Below are 24,424 nucleotides of genomic sequence, written 5' to 3'. Positions count from 1 at the left end.
GGGCAAAGGGAAGGCAGGGTGGCTGCTGCAGTGAGCATGAGGGGGTCCCTCATTGCTCTGGCACTACCAAAGGCATCTCCACCTCCACCTCAGGTGGCCCATGAGGTTTTGGTGAGGCAATGCAGAGGTCGCTGCTCTCACTCCAACTATTCTATTCCATTAATAATAAAAAAAATATAAAAGCAAGCACAGGGAAATCTTCTGACTACCCAAACGTGAGGCAAAGTCTTTTGGCTGCCTCCTCCAAGCTCTCTGCACACGGTGCCCCACGAATTCGTAAAATTCAGGAAAAAAAAACCCAAACCTGCAAAAGGCACGTTTTCCTCCAGCAAGGCAAATCCTACTTTGGCTGAGCTTTACAATACCTCCCTCTACTGGGAGAATGCTGCCTTATTTTTCAGTGCCAGTATTTCTCTCTACAGCCAGAGGGAGGTATAGATTAACTCACACATGCTTTAATAATTCAGACTGGGACCAAGCTGAGAGCAGAGAGGAATGACAGACCAGCAGCTGAAGATGGAGGTTAGCATTGTAGCTAGAAATTTATGCTGTTAATCAGTGGATGATCAATGCATGAGTAGGTGTGCAAAGAAGAAACCACGTGACACAGCATGAATCAGTTTTGTCCTGCCATTTGTAAATAAACCTCTTTTTTTAAAGAGTGATAAACAAGCTGGCAAGCAGTTGAAGCTTTAAGATGGGTACAATTACTCATATGGACCCTGAACTCCATCTGACAAGCATCTTAAAAAAGAAAAAAGAAAAAAAAAAAATCACACCAAAAAGATGGGGGAAAGGGAGGGTTTAAAGTCAGCAAATTCAGAGTTTAGGTTAATCTTCACAGCCTAGAACATGTGGAAAAACACAGGTAAGGCATACAATCAATTCCTGATCTGCATGTCCAGATACAGGACCTTCCCTTCAGAATAATGTTTACTGTCTTGGAATTAAAAGCCTCTTCCCAAAAGAGATTTTCAAACTGAGTCAGAAATACACTTTTTACATTTAAACACTTTGTTTATGATGCATGAAGATCCTAAGTCTGAAAAAGAAGACTGAAAAGTCTTATCTTTAAACAAGTTGATTTCAACTTGCTCCCTACTACTGTAGATATATCCAGAATGTTTACTGTACTGTAATGGGATACAATACCTTTGGAAATGGGGGTAAAAGGCCCCTGGTACCAGCTGGCTTACTGGGTGATTAAAAGTTCCCCAGTAGCTTCTATGAAAGACTAAGGAAGGCTCCAAGAAAAAAAACCAAAGACAGAAGCAGAACCTGAAAATGGGTGGCAAATGAAGGAAACTGTCTGGAGAACTGCTGCCCCAGGTACTCTGAGGAATTACCTGCTCTGACAGCTGAGCTTGTGCCCTGAAAGCCAGGGAGCCCTTCCAGGGCTGCAGAAAGGCCAGCTGAGCCGTTCCAGATGGGCAACTGCTGAGACCTGGTTTTGCTGGAGAGCTAGGGGGAGATCTCAAAACAAGCCCCAGACTGACTCTGCCCTTTCGCTGATGGAAAGGGAGTATTAGGAAGTCTTCGTTTTTCTCTAAAAATCACTCATCAGGGTTAAATAAATGCAAACAAAAACACAGCCTATAAACTGCTTCCTCTGTTGACTGCCAAGCAATTACTCTCTTGGCCCCTTTCTTTTCCATCTCACAAATGATTTTCAAATGAATAACACTACAAGTAGAAAAAGAAAATCCTCTCATCAAGGTTTTGCATTCTTTACACTGAAATGAAATTAAACTGCCAAGGAGAGAAGATGGCACACTCCCCTTGAGAAGGATGGAAGAGGTGTCAGTGACCCTGACAACGCGCACATGCTTGAAGGCACCACCACCTCATGGCACACAACCAAATCTGACAGCCAAAGCAGTAGGTGGCTACTCTATGGCTGCAAGTGCTGAGGTTTTAGAAGGACAAGCCGCCCCTGAGCTCCCAAGAAGGTACTGGAGCCTGTGAATGCTGCTGGCTATAAGAACAATTTCCTGAATGGCGAGGGACGGTCAATTTAGCAGCCCAGAAGAAGTAATGATCCTGGCTGTACATCTGTGAACATACAGCCACCCAACATGGTCCCTACTGGCCAGAAAACAAGGCAGGGGAAACACATTACAAAAAAAAGGGGGAGAGACAGTGGGGGCACAGAGAACACACTTGAGATAACATAGAAGACCAGATATACTGAAAAGTGACCCTATACTCTAATCAGCATTTCTAAGCAAGGTAGAAAGCAGTGGTTGCCTAGAGATCATCACCTTTAAAAGGTCAGAGACCAGTAGTATGATGGTTTCCAGTATAAGAACTAATACTCTCTAAATTAGAATATACAAAGTAGCTCATGTGCCTAGAAAAATAAAGCTGAATACATGTAAATGCTCAAGAAACACAGGCAAGGTGCAATTTTCAGTCACCCCAAAAAAATCTTACTTTTTAAGTATATACATTTTGGTTTCAAAGTTATTAAAACTTGTAATCCATATCCATGCGGAAATATCCACACTGAGAAAGAAATTCAGAGTGCAAAAGAAATGAAACTAATTCATCCTGAAACTTCAGAATAATGTAAGACAGAAACACTGCCACCCCTCCCCTTAACATTGTAAAAATTACTTTTGGATTCAGCACAACAAATAAAAATACAATCTCATGTGGATTTTTCATAATATTTTAGCACATGAAAAACACACTTAAGAGTCTTAAATTAGAACAAAAGCCTTAAACCAAAAAACCACAGCTGCCCTACCATAGAAGGTATACTTCACTGGAAAAGTGCCTGACTTCTGAACATAAAGGCTCCCTCAAATCGTACCAGCAGTGATACAATTTCTGTAACAGGTGGAACAAAACTATTCCTTTCACTGGAATTACATTTTTGGGTTTAACTACTCCATCACAGTGTCTTATTCCTCAGCCACTGCTGAATATCCCATTGGTCAAAAGAACCCATCAGCAACGGGGTATTTTCAAACTGATCACAAATCCTCTGTTCTGGGTGGGGACAAAATAGTGTCCCTAAAAACACCCCAGATGAGCAGTGGATAAAAAACTACTGGGAATGCCAGGACACCTCTACACATGTCAACTATGAAGCACTTTGCTCAAAGCTCTGTCACCAGCACTGCTTGCTTTTAGTAGTAATAAAACCCAGCAAACAAAACTATTATCCATCCTCTTCCTAACTCCATTTATCACCGTTCCCATGTGTGGCTCCTGCTCGTAAGAATTTCCCTGCAAAGCACTAAAAGACCGTACAATTCGTTGCCAGGCTGTTGGCTTGGAAAGCAGCACAATGTGCAAAAAGGCAGACGCAACAGACAGACCCTCAGCCCAAGCAGTCGTGTGGACACTTACTGTCAGGGTGTAGCCTTGCTGGCAGCAGGTTCCCAATGAGCAGCCTTTCCCATATATAGCTTTACACTGAATACTCACTCTTTTGCATGTTTTCCCCGTGGTTATTACTGGTAGTTGTGATAAAACAAGAAAAAAAAAAAAAAAGTGACTTAGCAAACCACTTCCTTCTTTCACCCTGTAAAATTCTGATACTCTAAAGAAGAGGGCAAATTCATCAAAGTTCACAGTTCAGCTCCACTAATTGTGTCACACCAATTCCCAATTCTCCATCCCAAAACCACCAAGGAGAGAGAAGGAAGCAAATCCTCCTCACTGCAGGAAAGGGCATAGCTTTAGTTATACCATGAGTATTTTTTAAATTACAAAAGTACAAAAACCTGGTAGAGGGAATAGCCAACAGCTGTAGATCCACTTCTTGGGATCACTGAGGTGTTTTCATCTCGCAAATCTCCTGATATTCCAGGGACTGAAGAAGATTCTGACAACTTCAGTCCCCCCAGAGGTACACCTTAATTTGTGGTTTTTTAAACTGTTATTCTGGGGACAAAGAGAAAAGGAACAGGCAAGAACTCTGTGCGCATAACCCCAGACATCTCAATGAGCATGACAGGGTCCCAGGCCCCTACCTGGGAAAAGCAACCCTTGGAGTCACTCGTGAGCAGTGAACAGCCACGCAGGGCCACCCTACCCCCCTGCAAGTACTTCTGTCAATGCCAAGGGGAGTGGGAAAACCCTCTCTTCCCACCTTCCCACCTGCTGAGAAAGGAGGAATAGCTTCTGATTTTCTCCTTTTCTGAGATGGAGGCAGACAGTTTCATTCTCAATCTGCTGGAAGACCACTGCCATCTCTGACAACCTCAGCACAGGGCAAGGACTAACCGGGAACAGAAAATAACTACCACCTCCTAGAACAGGTCAGGGTGATCAACCTGCACAACCGAACAAGAGCTGAGCTGCATCTCTCTTGTGTGGACAGAGGCTCAAACTCAGTTTTGCTAAAGCAATCTGAATCTGTTGTGCACCTCTTCAAAGGCTCCAGGCAATCCTTTTCAGGTTAAAGCAGCAATATCCTCAAGATTGACAATGTCCCCACCACCACCACTTGCTACACAATCACAGCTGTATCAAGTGGAACCTAAAACCTTACCACCTGTGACGGGGACAGAGAAACAAGGCCACAACCTGACCTCTACAGAGGACACGCAGGACATGCCTCCAGGCAGAACTTGTCCCCAGCTCTGCTCATACAGCAGTACGGCTCCCGGACATGTACAAGTGTCAATCTACCCATCAGCATTTTCCCCTGCATGCTCTTAATAATGTGCCTTTTGGCCTGCTACTAGTTACAGAGAAAGATTATAAAGATACAGTTTTCATATATCATGCAATCCATTTAAAGGCAGCTTTCTTCCATGTAAATATTGGCTTGGACAGAGCAAGCCAAACAATTTTTAAAGGTTTAATATTTTTAATCTCAAATATCTAACCCTCATAACGCTATTTTACCACTCATTGACACTAATTGTTACGAGCTATGCTTGTAGAGTTTATAAAGGAATTCAAGAAAATTGTTATTTTTTTATTAGTCACTCAGATGGGTATTTATTAATTTGTCTGTTTATGGATGGAGATAACTTAAAAGCAAATACATCATGTGAAAACATGACCACTTGCCCTCCGTGCTTTCAAACCGTGAAACTGAGTAGGGCCACACCCAGTGCTACAGCAGCATTTAAGGGAGAAACTGATGTGCTGTTTTCAGACATCGCATTTGTGCTGGCATTTGACAGTGACCCTAAAGGCAACGCAGAAATCTTCTCTGTACAGATGTTTAAAACTGTACGTAGTGCACTGTAATATCTGCAACATTCAATGCATTTTGGTGAAGTCTGGTGCACAATACCTTGCCTTCTTACAATACTTTTGGCAGACAATGCACATGCATCTCATTAATCCTTTTCACCTGCTTTCACCATATGCATTAAATAATGCCTCATTTTGCTTTCCCTTCTCCACCGTGGTATTCTACATTCTGCTTCTTGCTCCTTCTATTTCTGTCTTCAGGCCACTTAACATTATCGCTAACCCTTTGCTGTGGACAAATTAACAATGTAAGTTATCTTTCCAAGCCGCTGTTTCCCATACTGCCACATAGCGCTTCCTCGTTTGAACTTCTTATCTCTTCCTGCAAAAAAGGCCCTTCAAGTACAAAAACAGCAGCAAAGTTGTATTAAATTTATCACTGGACAGTTACTAACCTAGAAGAAAGAATGCGCTACAGCTTGGTCTCTCAGAATAACACGGCAAATGTCAAGGTAAAAGTAGTTTGTTCTCAAGGATGAAGAAAATCACAATAAACCAGTTGCCATACAGAATGAAGAAAGGCCTTGCTTGGTATTGCAATGCGTGTTATTTCATAGATTGCTCATATGCCAGCAGTTCCACTTCTATAGGAAGGCAAGGACAGTTTGTTGATTCATGATGACTGTAAAAGCTGCAAGACTTCAAGGAGAATGCCAATAAGCATCTGTTAAAAGGGAACTAGGAAAACAAGCATTAACTCCAATTAACACTTTTTAAAACAGGTTTGAGTCACTTATTAACCAGTTTGGCCTGGCTAAAATAAGTTTTTCAGTTTTGTTCACTTCACAGTAGTTGACCCTACTGTATCACCAACCCATTTTCCAAAAGGGCTGTACTAGAAGAGAACTTGTGAACAAAATTACAGCCGAAGAGAGCAGGACAAGGCCAGCCCTGCAGAGACCATGCTCACAAGCACTGCCAGATCATTGCGGTCTGCGGTCGCCTGGAGCAGGCGTTAGGGGAAGTGCAGCACAGAGCCACATCAACAGCGCTAGACAAAGTCCCACGGGCCAGCCAAGCCCATTAGCTTGGTCCTGGCGCCAGGGCTTCCAGCACCAGCAGAAGATGGGAGCAGCAGCCATGGCTCTGCGGTGATGATCAAGCTCCTGAGGTAGAGCAGAGGGGCTGGACCTGGGCTAGGGATGAAATTAGACCAGCATTGTCAAGCAAAGGTTGACTACAGGAGGGAACCATTTCTTCAGACCCACATTTCCCATAGTACTTTTTTTTGCTCCTCTAGCAGGCCACCATGAACAGGTGGAGGCAGATCCCCAGGGCTGCTCCAGGATGCTCAACTCCCTCCAGCTCCTGGCCAGGTCTATGTCCTTCTCCCTGCTTCACACAGCTTGGGTAACCCTCTGCAAGAAGAGCTTTGAGGTGCCCGCAATGCCAGGAGCTGGCAGAGAAGCCAGACAGTCACACCCTGCAGCTGTCTGCCTCGCCACTCTGTGAGATCACCATTCTCGGAGCAAAATAAGCAGAAGGAAACACATACGCATGCCTCAGCTGTTCCAGTTTGCTGAGGGTGTACACATGAGATGACTGAGCTGATCTAGGAGCTCTCAACCACCACCAAAAGGGCAAAGTCTAGTTCCTTCTCTCTCCTTCTGCTGCTCTTCCTTCCCCCACGACCACACTCCTTCCTCCCCTCACCTCCACCCCAGCCGCAAGAAGTAGCACACTCCTTTAAACCAACTCTTGCTCTCACAAGAGCCCTCTCCCAGCCAATGCAGCCTGGCAGATCAGTAGAAACCTGGGGTTTGGGGGGTGGGTTAGTGAATGCGACTGGTACAGGGAAAAGGACCAGTGAGCGCCATACCCAGCACAAGGGAGCAAGATGCAGAAAGCACCTCTCCATTTCAGCAAAAGTGAGATGTTCCCTCAGTGTGGGCATGCTGTGCTGGGACAACTGGCACAGGACTGGCCGGCAGGTTTGCAGCAGCAGGTAACCCTGCAGGCTAGGGAGGAGGGAGGGAGACTGGGGAGAGGGTGTGTGGGGGGCAGCAGGCCATGGCCACAGGTGCACTGGAATGGAGGGGAACTTTGTGAAAACTGTATTTATCATCTTTTTGGGATGTTGTGATCCCAGCCTTCTCAAGGTTTGCAATCATCTCTCCCACTGAACTGGAATCAGTAAAGCACTTGTAAATAGAAGATGGCGCTCATACATTTCAGAAGTCATCCGCGTGTGAACTCCGTGCTTCACCCTGCAAAGACCAACTTAATTAAGACCCTTGGCTCATGCTGTGGTGCAGAGATGAGCCACAGCTCTGAACCACCATTTCACACCTCCCTCACTTTCCTTCTTCACACCAAATGCTCCCAGCAGCTTTGGCAGCTGCTGCCCTCGAAGCAATCATCTACCAACAGCCCAAGAGCATCAACCTGCAGGAGGAACCCCTGACTGCTGCCGCCCGCAGGCCCAAGGGCCGTGCCCAGGCCCCACGCCGGGGAGCAGGGACCCACGGGCCGTGCCCGGGCCCCACGCCGGGGAGCCGGCCCTGTTCTCATCAGCAGGCAGAGCAGGAGAATTGCGATCCCTGCTCCATCAAGAGCCTCTTCACAACACTCCATCTCTCCCAAAGGTGTGGCTGCCGCCTGCCCTCACTGCCCTCCTGCCAGGCTCTCCCCACGCAGCCCCACATGTTGTAAAGGTGCAGCCTGTTCAGAAGGAAGGGGGGGTGGAAAGGCCCCTGGGGTTTCCCTTGCAGTCCTTCCTTTCAGCATCATCACAGCTGCCATTCCAAGCAGCTAATCCCAGGTCACCAAAGGCTAACAGCAAATTCACTGAAACCAAAGCTGGACCTCAGAACCAGCCTCAGGTCCAGGCAAGAAGTCAAAATTGCAGCCATTCAAATAAGGAAGAAATTTTCCACAATGAGGGTGGTGAGACACTGGAACACTGGAAATTGCCCAGAGATAGATGCCCCATCCCTGGAAACATTCAAGGTCAAGTTGGATGGGGCTCTGAGCAACCTGATCAACTTGAAGATGTCCCTGCTTATTGCAGGGGGATTGGACTAGATGACCTTGAAAGGTCCCTTCCAACCCAAACTATTTGTGGTGGTTTAGCCCCTGCCGGGGTCTGAGACCACGTGGCCGCTGCCCCTCCCCCACAAAGGGAGTGAAATACAAAGCCCCAAGACTGAAATAAGGAAAGGTTTAATACAACAGTGCAATAGCAACACAACAAACCACAACAATAACAATAACAGTAATAGTGATAGCAATGAACAGAGCAAAATAGCTACCAAATACAGCAGTGGGAAGCACGATGTACAAAACCACGAGTGCACCGCAGCTCCCGCGCCAGGAAAATGTGACCTGCCAGGATGTGACGTTGGCATGGTATCTGAATAACCCGGCTAGAGCTCCCCCCCCACTGCTGGGGAAACTTAACCCTATCCTGGTTAAACCAGGACACTATTCTATGATTATATGAAAGCAATAAAAAAAAAATCTGCTCTCTACTGATGAGAGGACAGTCATTTCTCTCCTCTTGAACTCTCTACAGTATTTAAATGCAACTTTTTCAAAAGTGCTATTGCTGCACCTGGGACAGGCTTGGAGCGATGCTCTGGGATAAACAGTGCTGCTTGGCTGAGGGCCTCTCACCAAGATGTGATGGGAAACACCAGCTCCACTGCAGACCTGCTCTCCTTGCCGAGCGTCCTCTCCCGGGCCCAGTGGCGTCTGCAGGCTGAGCGGAGCAGGAGCAGAGCACAGGGACTCGAGTGCTAGGCACAAGCAGACAGCACACCTACTGTGCTGCGGGACTGGAATCGCAGCAGCTGATCGAAGGAAGTATTTGATGTTGGGAACTGTCAAAAGCTTCCTTTCCTCTAACATGCTTACAAGTAACAGCAGAAAGGCTTGACCTTTCTGTCAGTGTACTGCTGGAAGAAGTGAAAGCAGTGTTTCTCTTGTTTAGCAGTTAAACAACAGAATTTGCTCCAAAAACAATACACACTACTGTGCTGGATTTGTGTGGTAGCGGGGGAGGGGGCTACAGTGGTGGCCCCCTGTGAGAAGCTTCTCCAAAGTTCCCCCAGCTCCAAGTTGGACCAGCCTCTGGCCAAGGCCAAGCCAATTAGCAATGGCAGCTGTGCCTCTGTGATAATGTATTTAAGAAAGGAAGCTTGAGGTTGCGGGGGGAGACAACAACTCTGAGGACAAGTTACAAGAAGGACACTGAGGTCAGTGGAAGGAAGGAGGAGGAAGGGGGGGAGGTGCACCAACCCGAGCAGAGAGCCCCCCTGTATCCCCTGGCAAGACAGCAGGGCCGCCCTCCCTGCCACCCATGGAGATCACCAGAGGAGCAGTGGAGGACTCTGTGCAAAGAAGCAGCCACTGCTGTTGTAGTCTGACGCTGAGAGAGCTGCAACACGTGGAAGTGACCCCCGCCAGAGTATCTTGAGAAGAATGCATCCTGTGGGGACTGCTCACGCTGGTGAAAGTTTGTGGAGGACTGTCTCCTGTGAGAGGGTCGCCACGTGGAGCAGGAGGAAGAATGCAGAAGAGTGCTTTCCCCCTCCTTGGAGGAAGAAGCTGCGGGACTGACTGCACCTCCATCCCCTGCGCCGCAGGAGGAGGAGTTAGAGATGTCGGGAACAAAGCTGAGCCCAGGAAGAAGGGAGAGGTGAGGGGAGGTGTTTTTTAAGATAGGGTAAGGCTTCTCATTGTCCCATTCTGTCTGTTAAGTGCCATTATCTTAGTGTTTTGAATTAAAGTGACAGTCCTTTTTCTTCCCCTATTAAGCCTGTCTTTTGCCTGTTAATGGGTCAGTGACCCCTCCCTATCCTTATCTCCATTCCTGAGACTTTAGAGTCTTTTTTCTCCTTCCCCCATGCTGGGGGGAAACAGGTGAGTGAACAGCTGCATGGTGCTCAGTTGCCCTCTGGGCTCAAACCACAACTACTCACCGGTTACTTTTTGAATCCCAAAGACATTAATGTTCATGTAATTTGAGTCTGCCCATGGTCCTGTTTACTGTTATAATTTTATCTGCAGAGTCCAAAGCTGCACTGACCAGATCCTAACACCAGGATCCTCATGGCCAGAAAGGGAAGACATCATCCCTGCCGTTCTCCCCAGCCTCCTCCTCTGCAGTTCCCATGATGGGGGAAGACAAACAGGAGGGCTACATATTGCCCAGCCTGGCTGGATGGTTCCTTGCAGTCTGCATCCTGACATGCGGAGAGACTCCCATGCAGACAGCACAGCCATGGGCACTTATCCCAAACTGACACACATTCATCAAGGATAATATATCAAGGCATGGGTCTCATTTCAGGACCTCTGACTTCACCTACCTACCCCGCTGTACCCATCTCCTTTCTGGCAGAAGAGCACATGGAAGGAGGAAATGCTGTTTCAGAGAAAAAAGTGATCCAAATTCCTGGGTAGGGCTATCATATTTCTCCTGTTTCCCTTACAGAGCCTACAGATGCATTAACTCACAAGCAAAATAGATTTGCCATCCATGGATGCAACCCTGTTCCTAGATTTCAAGTAAAGCAGCACACAGCAGCTAGCGGCTGCTGCACTCTTTCCAATCTTCTTCAAGTAGTTTGGCTTTAACAAGGCCTCTCTGTTACCCTCCTCTGGCAGGACAATGGCGCTCAGGCTTTTTCAGTAATGAATACACAGTCTCTTCAAAAAAAATCTAGGTCAACCCTTTCCAAAATAAGATCTGTTTTTCTCTGCAAGCACAACATAAGGCATGCTGTCTTTTCAACACATCCTCCAAAAGGCCCAGCCCACAACCATTTGGATTCTCCTTCATGAGTACAACTTTTAGCACTTCTCTCTGTGAAATTTCAACTTCATCATGGACCCTTGCTCCAGCCTGCCAAGATCATTTTGAATTCATCTCCTCTGTCCACCAAGGTTCCTCCAAGTCCAGGACACCCGCAAACTTCATAAGCCAACTTTCAGCTCCAGCATCCAGGTCACTGATCAAGTTATTGAATGTAAGTAGGAAAGGAGGAACTCCTGTAAGTTGCTGTCAGGAAGGTCCTGGTAGGGGCTCTGTGTCAAAACAAGAATTCCTGCCGAAATGCTTCTTTTCAAGCAGCTGCACACCTCCCTTCTGGTGATTTCACCTAGACTATTATTTCCAAACTGCTATGTGCTTCTCTCGAACAAGGCCAACAGCAGTGAAACCTAGCACTGAGTCCAAATTAATACATCTTGCAAGGGAATGATGAAGGAATGGGAGGAAGTAGGAGCAGCACTTCTGTGAATGGTCTAGGACAGCAACAAATCAAGGGAGCAAGAGAGGTGGGGTAGATACACCAAGGAAGAGAAGCTGCAAGACTTGTGCTCCAACAAAGTTAATTACCATGGCTCTAATTCTAGAGCCTCTTTCTCTTCTTTGCCTATGAAATTTTGTGCGAGACAGCATCAGCAAATACACCTCATTTATTCCCTCCCTTCTGTTCATGAGACACGCTCATCTGTCAGAGTTGGAAAATAGGCTGTTTTGAAACGATCTGTTCTCAGAAATGCACACGGCTTTTTAATGCTGTACTACTCAGTGCTTATATATTGACTGTTAGTTGCATTCATGCCTTGCTAGGGCTCAGAGTTAGGCTGACTGAGCTTTAATTCTCCAGCAGCCTATTTTTGCCACCGTTCTCAAATATAAATACTGTGTTCACTCTTCTGCACGTCTTCTGGGGCTTCTTACGTGAGCTCTGAAAAAGCATCCCTAATGAGCATTACAGCAGTCTCTGAACCATTCAGTACTACTGCTGGCACCATGTGCATAGTATTAAGCCAAAATTACAGAAACTGTATCACACTATGTTTAACGTTAATGTTAAGAAAAGCATTCTTCCTCACCATTATTACTGCATATTATGATCTTTAAGGATTAAACAGGAACAGTGACAACCAGGGGAAAATAAACAACATGCAAACTGGAAGGTTATGCCTGTGGAATGGTACAAAAGGACTGAAAGACAAATCTCCTGTGAGAAATTATTTACACATTTCAGCCTGGTTCTGGCTCTGTTCACTGCCATGGTTTCATTAATGGTCTCCCTCATCCCCGGGGTTACGTGAAAAGGGAAATGAGATAAAGCCCAACCCGTCATTCTTACAGCACGCCAGTGCTCTGAACAGCTCTCAGCAGCCTCATTCTGACTAACACCATTGGTAGCCGTTTTCCTACCAAACTCGATGGCAGCAGACCAGGGATCTCCCTCCCAGGCACGCTGCCACAGACCCGGGGCCAGCTGGCTACCGCTGGCCGCCCTGCCTCCATCTGAGCCCCTGCCTCCCTCCTGTCTCACCTCCTTCCCTTTTTCTCCCCACTGTCTCACCCATCAGGAGTCAGGGATATAAATTATTACTTTTCCCCTCTCCTCCCAGCGCTACCGAAAAATTTTTGCTTGCCATTGTCTCATCAGGGCACTGCAAGGGCTTGCCCTGCTCCCCAGCCTTTGCAAGATGACGGCAGCGGCTCAGCTTGTGAAGAAAGCCCACCCACGGCATTGGGGGACACTTACCCAAGATAACGCTCGTCTGGACTTGCCCACCTGGTCAGGGCTGGACCACAGAGCAGAAGAGAAAGTTGGGGCATAAACGCCTGCCCCAACCTGAGTGAAAATTCAGAAAAACCTACCTGCTGCACAGACTGGATTTCTTTCAAGAGTGATTCGCTTGATGCCCAGATTAAGAAGCGGCACAGAATTACCTGTGGCAATCCTCCATGCAGCTATGAACTTCTAGGTTACTCACTGACTGTAGCATTAACAAAAATGTCATTAAAAAGGTTCACATTTAACAACACTGCTAGAGGAATAAATCTAGGCAGCAGCAGAGGGAAAAACAAGTTATTACATATCAGACCAGTGAAGATGAGCTCAGTGAAATAGCTTAATTGTTTGGAGGGGAAAATACAGTGAGTCACCCTTCAAAATTTCAAGTGCTCTCAATACAATCTCTCACAAGACTGCAAGTACTTTAAAGACTCAGAAAGAGACTGTGGGCTCTCTGAAATATCCTACCTATGAATAACTGTTTTGATTACTGGACTTCATTCACATGATCAGCTGGTCCCTCGTTTGAATAAATCTGTGTTTCAACATGAAACTGCCTTGAAGTTTTTTATTACATACTGGTTGGCGTATTTGCATACCTCACAAGCAGCAGAAATTATTACCACACATGTGTGGCACTGACAACTTCTGTGCTCACCATTCACCCTCCCACCTCACACACCATGCTGCTTTCCTCTCCTGTCCTTGTCCCACCCTATTCTGGGAGACTGAAAAAATGAAGAGTGCAAAGACTTCTATAAGAATTCATCTCCTCCAAGCAGAGGGACTTTATAACCAACTGGATATACATGCAACATTGCTTTCTGAAGGCCATAATAGCCTGAAGTAGTTTTATTCACAGGACAGACCTTTCTAGTCCACATGTCTGTCTTGCATGTCAGTGCAGTAACCCTCAAGAACTTCTCCACCCCTTCAGATCAACAGCACTGGGCTTATTCATCTGCAGGAATCATCCCAGCATCTCATCCAGCTCCCCTTCTGTCACCCAGGTGTATTGCTGGTCCCTTCCCACCTTCCTCAGCACCCTCCTCCTCTCACCCAACCGCCTATCCAGGGACTTACTTTCTGTATCAGTGCTTTTACAGCAGCACAGCAGGAAGGTGCAGCATTACATGCAGCAACAGAGGCAGAAGAGTGTGCTGCATGTTTAAGCCGGTAAGGAGCAAAAGGATACCCTTCAGAAGATAAAACCAAAAAAACTTACCTGTAATCATTCACCATTAAAGTCTTGTGTTTGACCTCACAAGCATAAAGCTCTGGCATAATTACTACCAGCAATTGCTAAGAGTGCCAGTTAGTAGAAATTCGGTACACTTATTGCATATATTTTAAAGCTCTTGCAATTAATACTGCTTTATGTGACAGCAGCTATGCAATAACCTTCCAAGCTGGCACCATCATCTGATTCTCTTTTTTTTCTGTCTGAAAAATGGGGACACCTTACAGCAAAGCAGGGCAGTTATATCTGCAGGATAAGCTAAGGTACTACTCCATTCTGCTGGCTGTAACAAAAGCAGTCATTATGGGGAAACAAAAATATATTAATTATAAATCAAGGTCATTCACCCCACTGCTTACTATTGAATAATAAATTATGATGAATTTAGCACCAATGCTTTTTTTTTTTGGCAATTCCACCTGTGGAATAGTAAACCCACTGTAATCCCAGCATTTTATTCCTCTTGCGTTTTACCTGATTTTGCTTATTTTAGGCAGGAAGAAGGGGGTGTCAAGGCAGGGACCCATTCCCCAGATGACTAACCTCTTTACACACCAGTCCTCCACTGGCTGCTTCCCTCTACTGTGTACAGATTTGACTCTAGTGTTTGAGCATCTCATGGTCCTTAAACTATTTGCCTTCAAGCACTCCCATAAGACAGGGAGGTGGTGCAGAGCTCAGCTGGCAGCCGTGGAGCTGGGACAGAGGCAACAACACTTATCAAAGGTCCAGGAGCAGGAGATGGTGCAGCGCAGGGGATCAAATCCTGCTCTGGGCTTGCATCCTCACCTCAGACCACCCGCAGCCCGGATGTAGGCTCTAGAAGAAAGGCTGTTGAGTTAAAAAGAAAGGAAAACAAAACGGAATAGTTTAACTTGAGCAAAAGGGAAGGACTTCAATGCTCTCAAGCTCATGAGCAAAGTGCTCATTAGCGGCACAGTCCCATCTCAGCTGGATTTGAAGCCTGTCTGCCAGCTGGGCTGGGGGACTCTGGCATTTAAGAGCTGGCTCTGAAAGTGCTGGCTGGGGCCACAGCTAGACATGGGATGTCCATCTGTCCATCCGTCTGTTCCACTCCTTTTCCCTACCCCTTTGCCTGAGTTTTTACACCAGGCGGTGCAAAGAAAAGCGAATCGCTTCTGCTGTGCTGGCCGCCCACTTGGGCACCCACGTGTTGGCCATTAGCACAAACCCACGTTCATAACTCCAAATGGGGTTCACCCAAAGCTTGTCCAGCTGCCACCAGGAGCAAGATCCTGCTCCCGCTGCTGCACCCCACTGGATGCCGTCCTCCAAAGCACCTTGGCAGGCTCCTGCTTTTTCATTTTTGGAGAGGGCGGGGAAGCACTGCTCCAAGAGAAAAGGAGCGGCGGGACGGGAGGAATCCAGGCCCAGAGGCACAGCAGGGCGGACTCGTAGGGATGCTGCCTGAGTCACCTCACCTCCACGCTTGCTGCACCCTGCCAGCCCTGCAAATTTCGGCACTGCACTCGCTCCCCTCTGCCTCAGTCACTCCGCTGCCTGCCCCTTGGCCTTTTCTTCCCTCAAATGGCCTTGGTAAACTGAGCATCAGATATCAGCCATTTCACTTTAGAAGAAAACAACTCTTTTGCCTGTCCTGGGAAACCAACCAGGTCTCATTCAAATGAAAAGGAAGAGATCACATGGATGCATTTCAATTAATTGCACTGGAGAGGCAGGATGCAAGCATGCTTCCCTTTCAGCCTGACCCTTTCATTCATGTCCTCTGTTGGAGAAGAGGTGATATTCAGCCAAATTACCTGGGGGATTCATTTCAGTACACAGTGTCTAAAAGCTGGGAGGAGGCTGTATTTGGGGTGGGCTGAATTTAGCAGAGCCATAATCAGGTGGCAAATAAGGGGAAAAAAAAACCCTGATTTACCATCTGCTAGAGCTGTGGTCTCCACACTATTTTGATCACGTACCTCTACCAGAAAAAAAATGTTGAGCATGCACCCCCAATATACGTACACTTATTTATTTATAAATTATGTGCATGTACTACTGGCCTCCTCATATTTTCTTCCCACACTCCAATGCATCGCCCTGTGCATGCACCCCCCTTTGGAGACGGCTGTGCCAGATAACATGGTGACAGTGGCCACTTGGTGCTAGAAGCAGGACATGTATCAACAACCAGCAGACAACTGCTGAAACCCAAGCGCTACGTCTAATGTCGGCTGAAGAGATTCACAGACAAATGGTGAAGCAGACAGGAAATGAAGACCAGAGCAGGGTAGCAAGAGGTCATATCTCTGCATGCCCCCTATTCCCTTTTTTATTTCAGCTAGTGTTCTCCAAAATGCTCATCCAAGAAAAGTTGTCCTCAGACAGCCCCTCTACAGCCTACAAAGTGCATTTGTTCACACATGAAGACTGCAGTGGTTGAAGAGCTGTTTCAATTTGACTTGGATAAACTGGGATAACCATCCTTGTTTAGATTTAAAGATGTTTTTTGAGCTTTAACTTTAAGGATGATCCCATGCACAACTCACCACTGATTCAAGAGGGATATGGATATATCAACTGTCATCTGTTCCCTGCTGCTGGCCCATCATGCAGGCTCTTAGGCCAGTATCACCATCAAATACTCCAGGGCAACTTTCAGGTAGCATGCATCTTGGGAAGGATAAAGAAGACAAAAGGAAACATAACCAGAAGAAAAACAGCACAAGGCTTCTTTGGAGCAAGAAGGGGTGGTATTTCTCAGAAATGTTTTCCCTTCAAAGTAATTTTTAAAGCCTCTGTGGACACACACCCTTCATCAAAGAATGTGAAGAAGGAACATTCACAGAGATCCTAACAGCAATCTAAATATCAGTCGTATATGAAGTGTGTAATGCCTATAAATAATCATGTTTACTATCATGGTGTACCCTTAACAAGCACTTAAAAACAGAGGTTTAAAGTCAGTACTAATCTGCAGTGGCATTTTGGCACATCATCTGTGCTTTCTCTGACAACACCCATTTCTATTCCCATTTACTTTACCTGCTAGAAAAATTGCGTATCACAAAGTTCGGCAGCACATCAAATACTCAGCATATAAATAAATATAAACATTAACTTAACATCAAGTGTGAGGTAAGGTACAGGTCACTTTTATTTTTGTGGAAAATGGGGCAAACGTAGAAGAATAAGGGCAGTACCAGAACTCATATTAGAATTATATGCTTATTTTTCCCCTTAATTCATTCCCTTATGTTAAGTTACATGTTTATAATAATGATAGGAATAGATGAGGAAAATACAAGCCCTAGAAGGAAATGTGCTTTAACCTGGAACTTCCATAAACACTCAAAACTTACAAAGAACTCATCTGAAAATATGCTGCCATACAGCTCAAAAAAACCCTGATGTACTTCAATAACCATCACCACCCTAATTTGAACATAAGATTTAGCAGAAGAAACCAAAATCCCCAGATGTTGCGACTAACAAAAAGTAAACACTTATTTTGTGTACTAGATATTCCAATAATAGAAAGAAGTTACTTCCAAAATTTACTTCCTTGCTTTCTAAGTAATGCAGAGCTGCAAGGATGCCAAGTTATTCTGAACACAGCCCGCAACAGAATTCATTCAGGACTGCAAAAAAGTGCAAGCCCAAAGCATCTTTATTTTACTACCATTTTTAGATCATGGAAATGCCAATAACATACAATTATCAATCTTGATGTATGAAAAGAGTACCAAACAAATTTTTAAAAAGTTACTTTGCTTGTCTAACAGACATGTTTTTTGGTAGATCTGATCTGCTACTGAAAAATGAGGCATCAGTCCAAAATAAAGAGTAAGCCCAGGGGAAAAAAAAATAAAGGGCTTTGAATAATACTCCAAAAATTTTCCACTAGTTCTTCTGACAGAAAGAAAAAGAGGAAGGAAGAAAACTATTTTCATCTGAAACCACACATGGAAAAACAATTTGGGTTCCCTCAACTTCAGGGAAAAAAAAAAGCAGAGGAAGTTTTTATTAAAAAAAAAAAAACAACAACCCTCGGCAGCTGGGAGCTCAGCTGTGGGAGTCCACCTCCCCGCAGCATCTCCCATGTGCTCCCCATCTCACTCCAGGTACCACCCCATCGCTGCGGGGGGTTACAGCTCTGCCATGCTGCAACCTGTGAGCAGGGGCAACTGGGAGAAAAGCAGAAGCTTTTTGACATCTTTTGTTCCCACATGACTGTGAACATAAAGCCGGGGAAGAGACAGTCAGCCAGAGTGCAGCCAACAAAACCCACTACTTAATGCTGGTGTCCGAGACAACTGGAGATTTAAGGGACATATTTTTTACTACTTTTTGTTTATGTAAGAGCTTCAAAATATACTGGGCAGTTACAGAAATGTGAAAAGACACTCCCCATCCTAAATGCTTAAAATGAAAAAAGATGGATGAAAACAAGAATTCAGTAAAAGATGTGATGTCAGGCGTGTACTCTGATTCATTTCAAATCTTATCTTTCAGGCTGGGCCTCTGGCTTCTCTTTTGATCCATTTCAAGTTACTTAAACTTTTTACAGTCATTGCAGATGAAGCAGTTCATATGGAATTTGCAGGAGCCTATGCTAGGAGCCTTCTGCCCTCCACACAGGAGCAAGTGTGGGCACGTCTTCCAGCAGGACCACCCTGGGAAGAGACACCCGCAGGAAGGGGGGACAAAGGCGGCAGTGAGAAGAGACAGCTTGTGTAGAAAAAGCTGGTGCAGAAGAGAAGACTTCAGATGACCGAGGGTGGGAGGGAAGGGAAGGCAATTGCCAGTCGCAGCCTGTAATGGGAAACAATGAAGTTTCATCCTGGAAAGCCCAACATCCCACCAAGTCCCCATATGTTCCAGATTTATTAGTGGTTAGCAGTAAATGCTTGAAAAGAAAGCACAGGAATTCCAGTAAATGGATTCAAGTCAGTAATACAGCCAGAGAAGATGATATATACCAGTATTACATGAAATATGTGAATGGAAGCCAGACCAAGGGGAGCACCTTCAAAAAGATGGTTGGAGAAATATATCTGAACTTCTGCTGAAAATGAATGAGAATGGCTTCAGATACTCAGTGGTTCCCAAAATGGGACTCGTAACCCAGTGCCTTCTCCTCCTGGAATCATTCCAGAAAAGCAGCTTTTAAATTATCTTAAACTATCCTTTACCTGAAATTTGAAATTCAATCTGATCTCCACAAAGAACACGCTCAAAGGGGCCCAAAGTTCCTTTAAATTCTGGTCTTTCCATGCCCTGACTTTCAGCCTATAGAAGACAAAAGATATTAAAAATAAAAATAATAACGAAATCAGCCCTCAGCTTTAACCACCAGTGCCAGGAACCATGGAACAGCAATCAGATACTGGGAGTAAGAGGCAAAAGGGAAGAACAACAAATGAAGATAAAACTTTCCCTGTGGTCAGATCAGCCACAGGATTTCCTGCTGAATTCCTTTCAGCTATGGAGACCTTCATTAATACATTATTTGTACTTGGAAAAAGTACAACAGAAATGCATATTTTTAATAAAAATTTAAGGAATGTATATAGGTCAACCATGCCAAATAGCACATACCTACCCAAAGGGAGGGATGAATGTTCCTGCGGGGACTGAGCTATGCTACTGTCACAATCCTTTACGGAGGGTGGAGTAGGTTGCTTTATTCTCAGGACAATTATTAATGTATGCTTAGATCGCTCAAAGGCACCTTCCCAAATATAGAATAATCGGTCCAATCAACCTATAACTGAGGGCACAAAAACAAAGGATTTGTAAAACAGGCACCACTAAGGAACAACAGAGACTGTTTTTCCCCCCTAAGGCAGGAGATGGGTGCCAGTTCAAGAGCATCTCATTGCTGATGTTCTTAGAAGCAAGACACTTTGCAAAACAAAGGCTTCCTTTGGTTGCTGTTTGTGTTTGTTTGCTTTTAAGCTCTCTTTTTCCCAAACAAACAACAATAACAAAAAAATCTGTATACCATTCCTGGCCCTGCTCTCTGACCTTCAGCAAGCTCCAATCTCCTTGAAATCGCAGTTCAGAGGCAGTTTATGGACTGCCCGTTTCCCAGCTTCTCAGGGGGGATTAAACATGCTGTGGCATCATGGTGCTGAGTACCAATCCACTATAAACTCTCCTACCCAGTTCAGATATTTTTTTTAAAATATTGGCAGGTGATCTGTCCTGGTATAAAACCTACTAACATGAAGTTATCACCAGACTTCCCACAGCTAGCATAAATTCCATTAACTCTGGGCTGTGTGCTCTGCCCAATTCTACACACATACTGTTAGCACCTGTGCCTGACCACGTTTGTCCCACTGAGCAGCATCGTACATGGGTGTAAGCCCAGCGCCAAGCTACACTTATCTAACATATAATGTGTGTCTCTAAATATCACCAGCAACTTTTTCTTTCAGAAACTGGGATAGGAATCAAAGTTGCTTACAGCATAAATGAAATCTGCCAATACTGTTAACTGGAATAAAACATACCTAAAAATGCTAGCTTGTAGTCTTATAGCAACATTTCAAATGTCAAGGCCACACACAATATGCTCTAGAAATTTAAAAGTCTGGATTCCCACCTGGATGACCCATCAGAGAGCATCACCATTGTAACCCTCCCTCAGAAAAAGATTTAGAGGACAGATAACTTGTAATATACATGAAGCTAGGCATTTTTTCCAATTACTGGGCAAAACCCAAGTTTTTAAAATTCTCACATAGACACCACTTTTTTGCAGTCAGTCATCTTTCACTCTTTGGAAGTGTTTGGGGAGAGGCCAAGTGAGATCTAGCATCCCTCCAGAAGAGCAGTGAGTTAGTCCTGGATTTCCACCCAATCCTCTGACTAGCGATGCAGCTGAAACACCAATCAGCATATGGACTCTACTGTCAAGTAACTTTTCAGAAGATCCTTTCCTCCTTTGCTCCACATTTAAACCTTGCTGCCGCTGCCACACTTGCGAGGCTGGACCGCAAGAGCAGCCCAGTGTGGAGGCTGGATCCACCACTGCCCCTTCTGAGGCAGCACGACCCTGAGCAAAGAGCAGAGACCAGGATGGACCAAGGCACTTCTCCTGCTCAAGACTGCATGGCCACAAAACAAGCCTGGGGATGGAGACCTTCCTGAAAATCCCCTTGCAGTGGACATCCTCCTCATTTTATTGGCTTTTAGCAATCCTTGCAATCAAAGTGCTCCCTCTCCCACCCCCTTGCCTTTGAGGATGCTACGACGGGAATACTGCAGAGAGGAAGGAAAAGTAGTCCAAGTATCTGCTTAATATCACATTTGGTTGCCACTGTTGCTGTCAGGGCAGCAAATCTTCCATTCTAACATTGCCTTACAATATCCCCTTTCAGAAATTGGCTTTTCCACACATATCTATAAAGGAGATAATAACAGGTAGCTCCAAGCAGCCCGACCTGGTGCTCAGCATTCAGGAGAAATCACCGGCATAAATTACTTAGGAACACAAACACAATGCAACACACACTGAGATTATGGTTTCAGCAACTTAACGGATAAATCATTACAGTTGCTGAGAATCAAATCTGGTTCACAGGGGAGTGGGGGATAATACCAAATGAACAGAAATCCTGGTTTTACCATTAAATCCCAGTGTGCTGTTTCAAAGTCATTGAAAAGTACTGGTACAATGCCAAGTAAGAGAAGAAACATTGATCAAACAGTACAAATACACCAGGCACCTTAGAAACCACAGTGACTTGGTCATTAGAAGTGTTATCTTCTCCGTCCGTCCTTCCTTCCTTCCTTCCTTCCTTCCTTCCTTCCTTCCTTCCTTCCCTCCTTCCCTCTTCAGTACCAAAGTGCCCAGCCACAGGCATTTCAGAGCCCTGCAGCTTGTGGGTTGCACTGTAAGTGATTAAAATCCCGCTGACCAAGCTGATGTATAAATGCCATCTTCCTGCTGCTGTTTTATTCATGTACACCATTTGCTAACCACTGCTACAAGGCGCAGCACCTCTCCCCTGCTTTCCCCTTCTCGAAGGGGAGTTCTGGCTTTGTCAAGATTTCCGTGGCACAGGCAGCCGCTCCTCAGACCGGACCCACGTGTGCCCAGGGGTCACCTGGACTCCACCTCTGCCAGAGGCAGAGTCTGGCTCACAGGCAGGTCACCAGGAGCCCCACAGCCTGCAGTCCCACTGGCTCCAACCCCACCCCACTCCCACCCACTTGCAGTAGTAACTACATTGCCAAGGCAAACCTCCACTCCCTTTCACAAAGGCAACATGCTTGCTGTAAAATTCACTCCCCAGAGCTCATCTGAGGATCCACGAAGGCTCGCGTGAACAGACACCTCCTTCTTGCTTACCTATTCGTGACCGTTTCATCTGCACCAAAGCTGAAAGAATGACGCTCAGGTCATCAGCCAAGTGGCTACTGGGCTAAAAATGTAAATTAAATTATACCAGTTAGCGCTACACTGAGTTAATACACAACTTCTTAATACTTCTCTGTGTAAGCCAAACCGAACTGTCATTTGGGTGCCAACCTTCTGAGCAGGCAGACCTGTGCTGACTTGCTTTTTGTAGCCTGTGGGTCTGTGCTTTCTTTTTCTTTCTCGCATTTACATTTGCACGACCGTTTGCCAACTATGCAAACCCAATTATGGCAACAAAAGGGCACTGCCAAGATCTGTTGTAAAACGCTGTAAATAAAACTATAGGGTCATATAGCACAATGATCACTTTTTAATCAAATTCAGGTCTTTTGTCTGGAAAAAAAGATGAAATGGCCTTAGTTACTACTTATAAGCAAGACATAAATTATAGAAAATGTACTTTGCTAGGTGTAAAACCCAACCTATGACAACTTCAACTAAAAGCATTTATCTGTGGGCACCGGGATGTAACACTGGGCAGGCATGCCATACCCATTTATCTAAGGAGCAGCTGCTCTTCTTTAAGTATGAGAAACAATAGATTAGGAAAATATCCTCCTGAGCTGTAACTGTTACGAGATTGACCTTATTGTACCATCCAGACAAAACTAAGTCAAAACAAAGATAGTTTTGTCTCTGTATCTGAGACACAGAAGCAAGGTTTCAAAAACGACATAATTATTTCCCAAGTATTAGCAGGTATTTTGTCTTATTTGGCCATTGATGTTCCACTTACCGACCCCTGACTCTAAACCAAGCCCCATTAAACAGAACAAGAGAATTTCAATTGGCTTCAAGAAGAATTGGGAAAGACTTGTTGTAATCCATCAGCACCGAATCAGTTAATCACACTAATCTCTAGCATTTTGCATGTTATCAGAAATGTTAAACAATGAATGATCAAACATACGGCTTGAAGTACTTCTGTGTTCTTAACGGCATGCAGAAAATTATCAAATATTACCTTAATCTGGTGCAGAATTCTCTATTTATATACATGCAGTCTTGAGGCGTTGTCACAAAGCTCCACTAATCTATTTTTATTGAAGTTAATGATACACCCCCTGCAGAACTGAAAGGAACTTGATTCTCAGTAAGGAAAAATCATCTGTATTTCTGACAGGTAATCATTTCAACCTTTATTATAGAGACTGGCAAAAAGATAAATCAGACAACCATTTTTAAATCAAAACTTCTTTTTTTTCTTTTTGGGGGGTTTATTTTCTCCATTACAAATTCAGTTCCTGTCTTAGCTACAGAACTCTCATCTGACTGAAAAGCTATTAACATGACAACAGCAACAGCAAGTGGAATGTCACAGTAAAACCTTAGTGCTCGTTCGATTTTGTACTAGGACAATGATACCTGGACAACTGATACCTGTTCCCAACAAGCATGTCCCAAATATTGCAGATATAGGAGTCAGGAAAGACTAAATTGACATTTTTAGAGTGAAAAATAAAAAAGAACTAAAAAGGGGCAGAGAGGGAATATTCTTAAAACCTGTTCCTCAGGTATCTTCACATCACTGTCAAGTAGCAAAAAAGGAAGTAACCCCCCACATTTTAAAATACCTCTGCAAAAGCTGTTCTATTTTAAAAAATGCTAAATGCTGCTGGTGATCCATCTCACTTCCCTCTTGACATGGAAATGAAGAAAAACCCTTCTGGAGTCATGCTCCTCCAACTTTGAGAGGTGGACACATTTTTTCCCCTGTAGAAGACACTTCTGTATTCTTAGAAAACACTCCTGTATTCCTGGAAAAAATGTGGGCAATTTAATCTTCATCCTCCCTGGGTTGCTGGCCTCACCTCCCAAAAGACACAGCCAGAGGGATGATGCAGACAGCAACTCTGCAGAGAGAGCTCAAGAGAAGCAAGCAGTAGCACCTTGGCCAGCTAGCTAGAAATGACCTCAGTTTGGGTCTTCGTAACGAATGAATAAACAAACAATTCCTGACTTCAGCTGCAGTCTCCCCTCTTGTCCCCTCGTACATAAGTTATGAGTGCAATCAGT

The 24,424-nt window shown here is 45.0% G+C and overlaps 1 protein-coding gene across 2 annotated transcripts in view; it reads right to left on the bottom strand.

Annotated features, from left to right (window-relative positions):
• Positions 1 to 24,424, bottom strand: part of LIMS1 (LIM zinc finger domain containing 1) — a 75,862-nt gene that overhangs the window by 39,976 nt on the left and 11,462 nt on the right. Inside the window, exon 1 of one of the 2 annotated variants that reach the window (XM_074815182.1) lies at positions 3,358 to 3,443. The exons of the other annotated variant lie outside the window; for it this stretch is intronic. The gene's annotated coding sequence lies outside the window, so the exon portion shown is untranslated. Of the gene's footprint in view, positions 1 to 3,357; positions 3,444 to 24,424 lie in introns of those variants that run through there. 2 annotated transcript variants of the gene reach the window in all.

Source organism: Strix aluco, chromosome 2 (assembly GCF_031877795.1).
Source record: "Strix aluco isolate bStrAlu1 chromosome 2, bStrAlu1.hap1, whole genome shotgun sequence".
In the NCBI taxonomy this organism is placed as follows: Eukaryota; Metazoa; Chordata; class Aves; order Strigiformes; family Strigidae; genus Strix; species Strix aluco.
The sequence above is the reverse complement of the archived record's forward strand: the minus strand, read 5'-3'. Positions and strand labels throughout refer to the sequence as shown.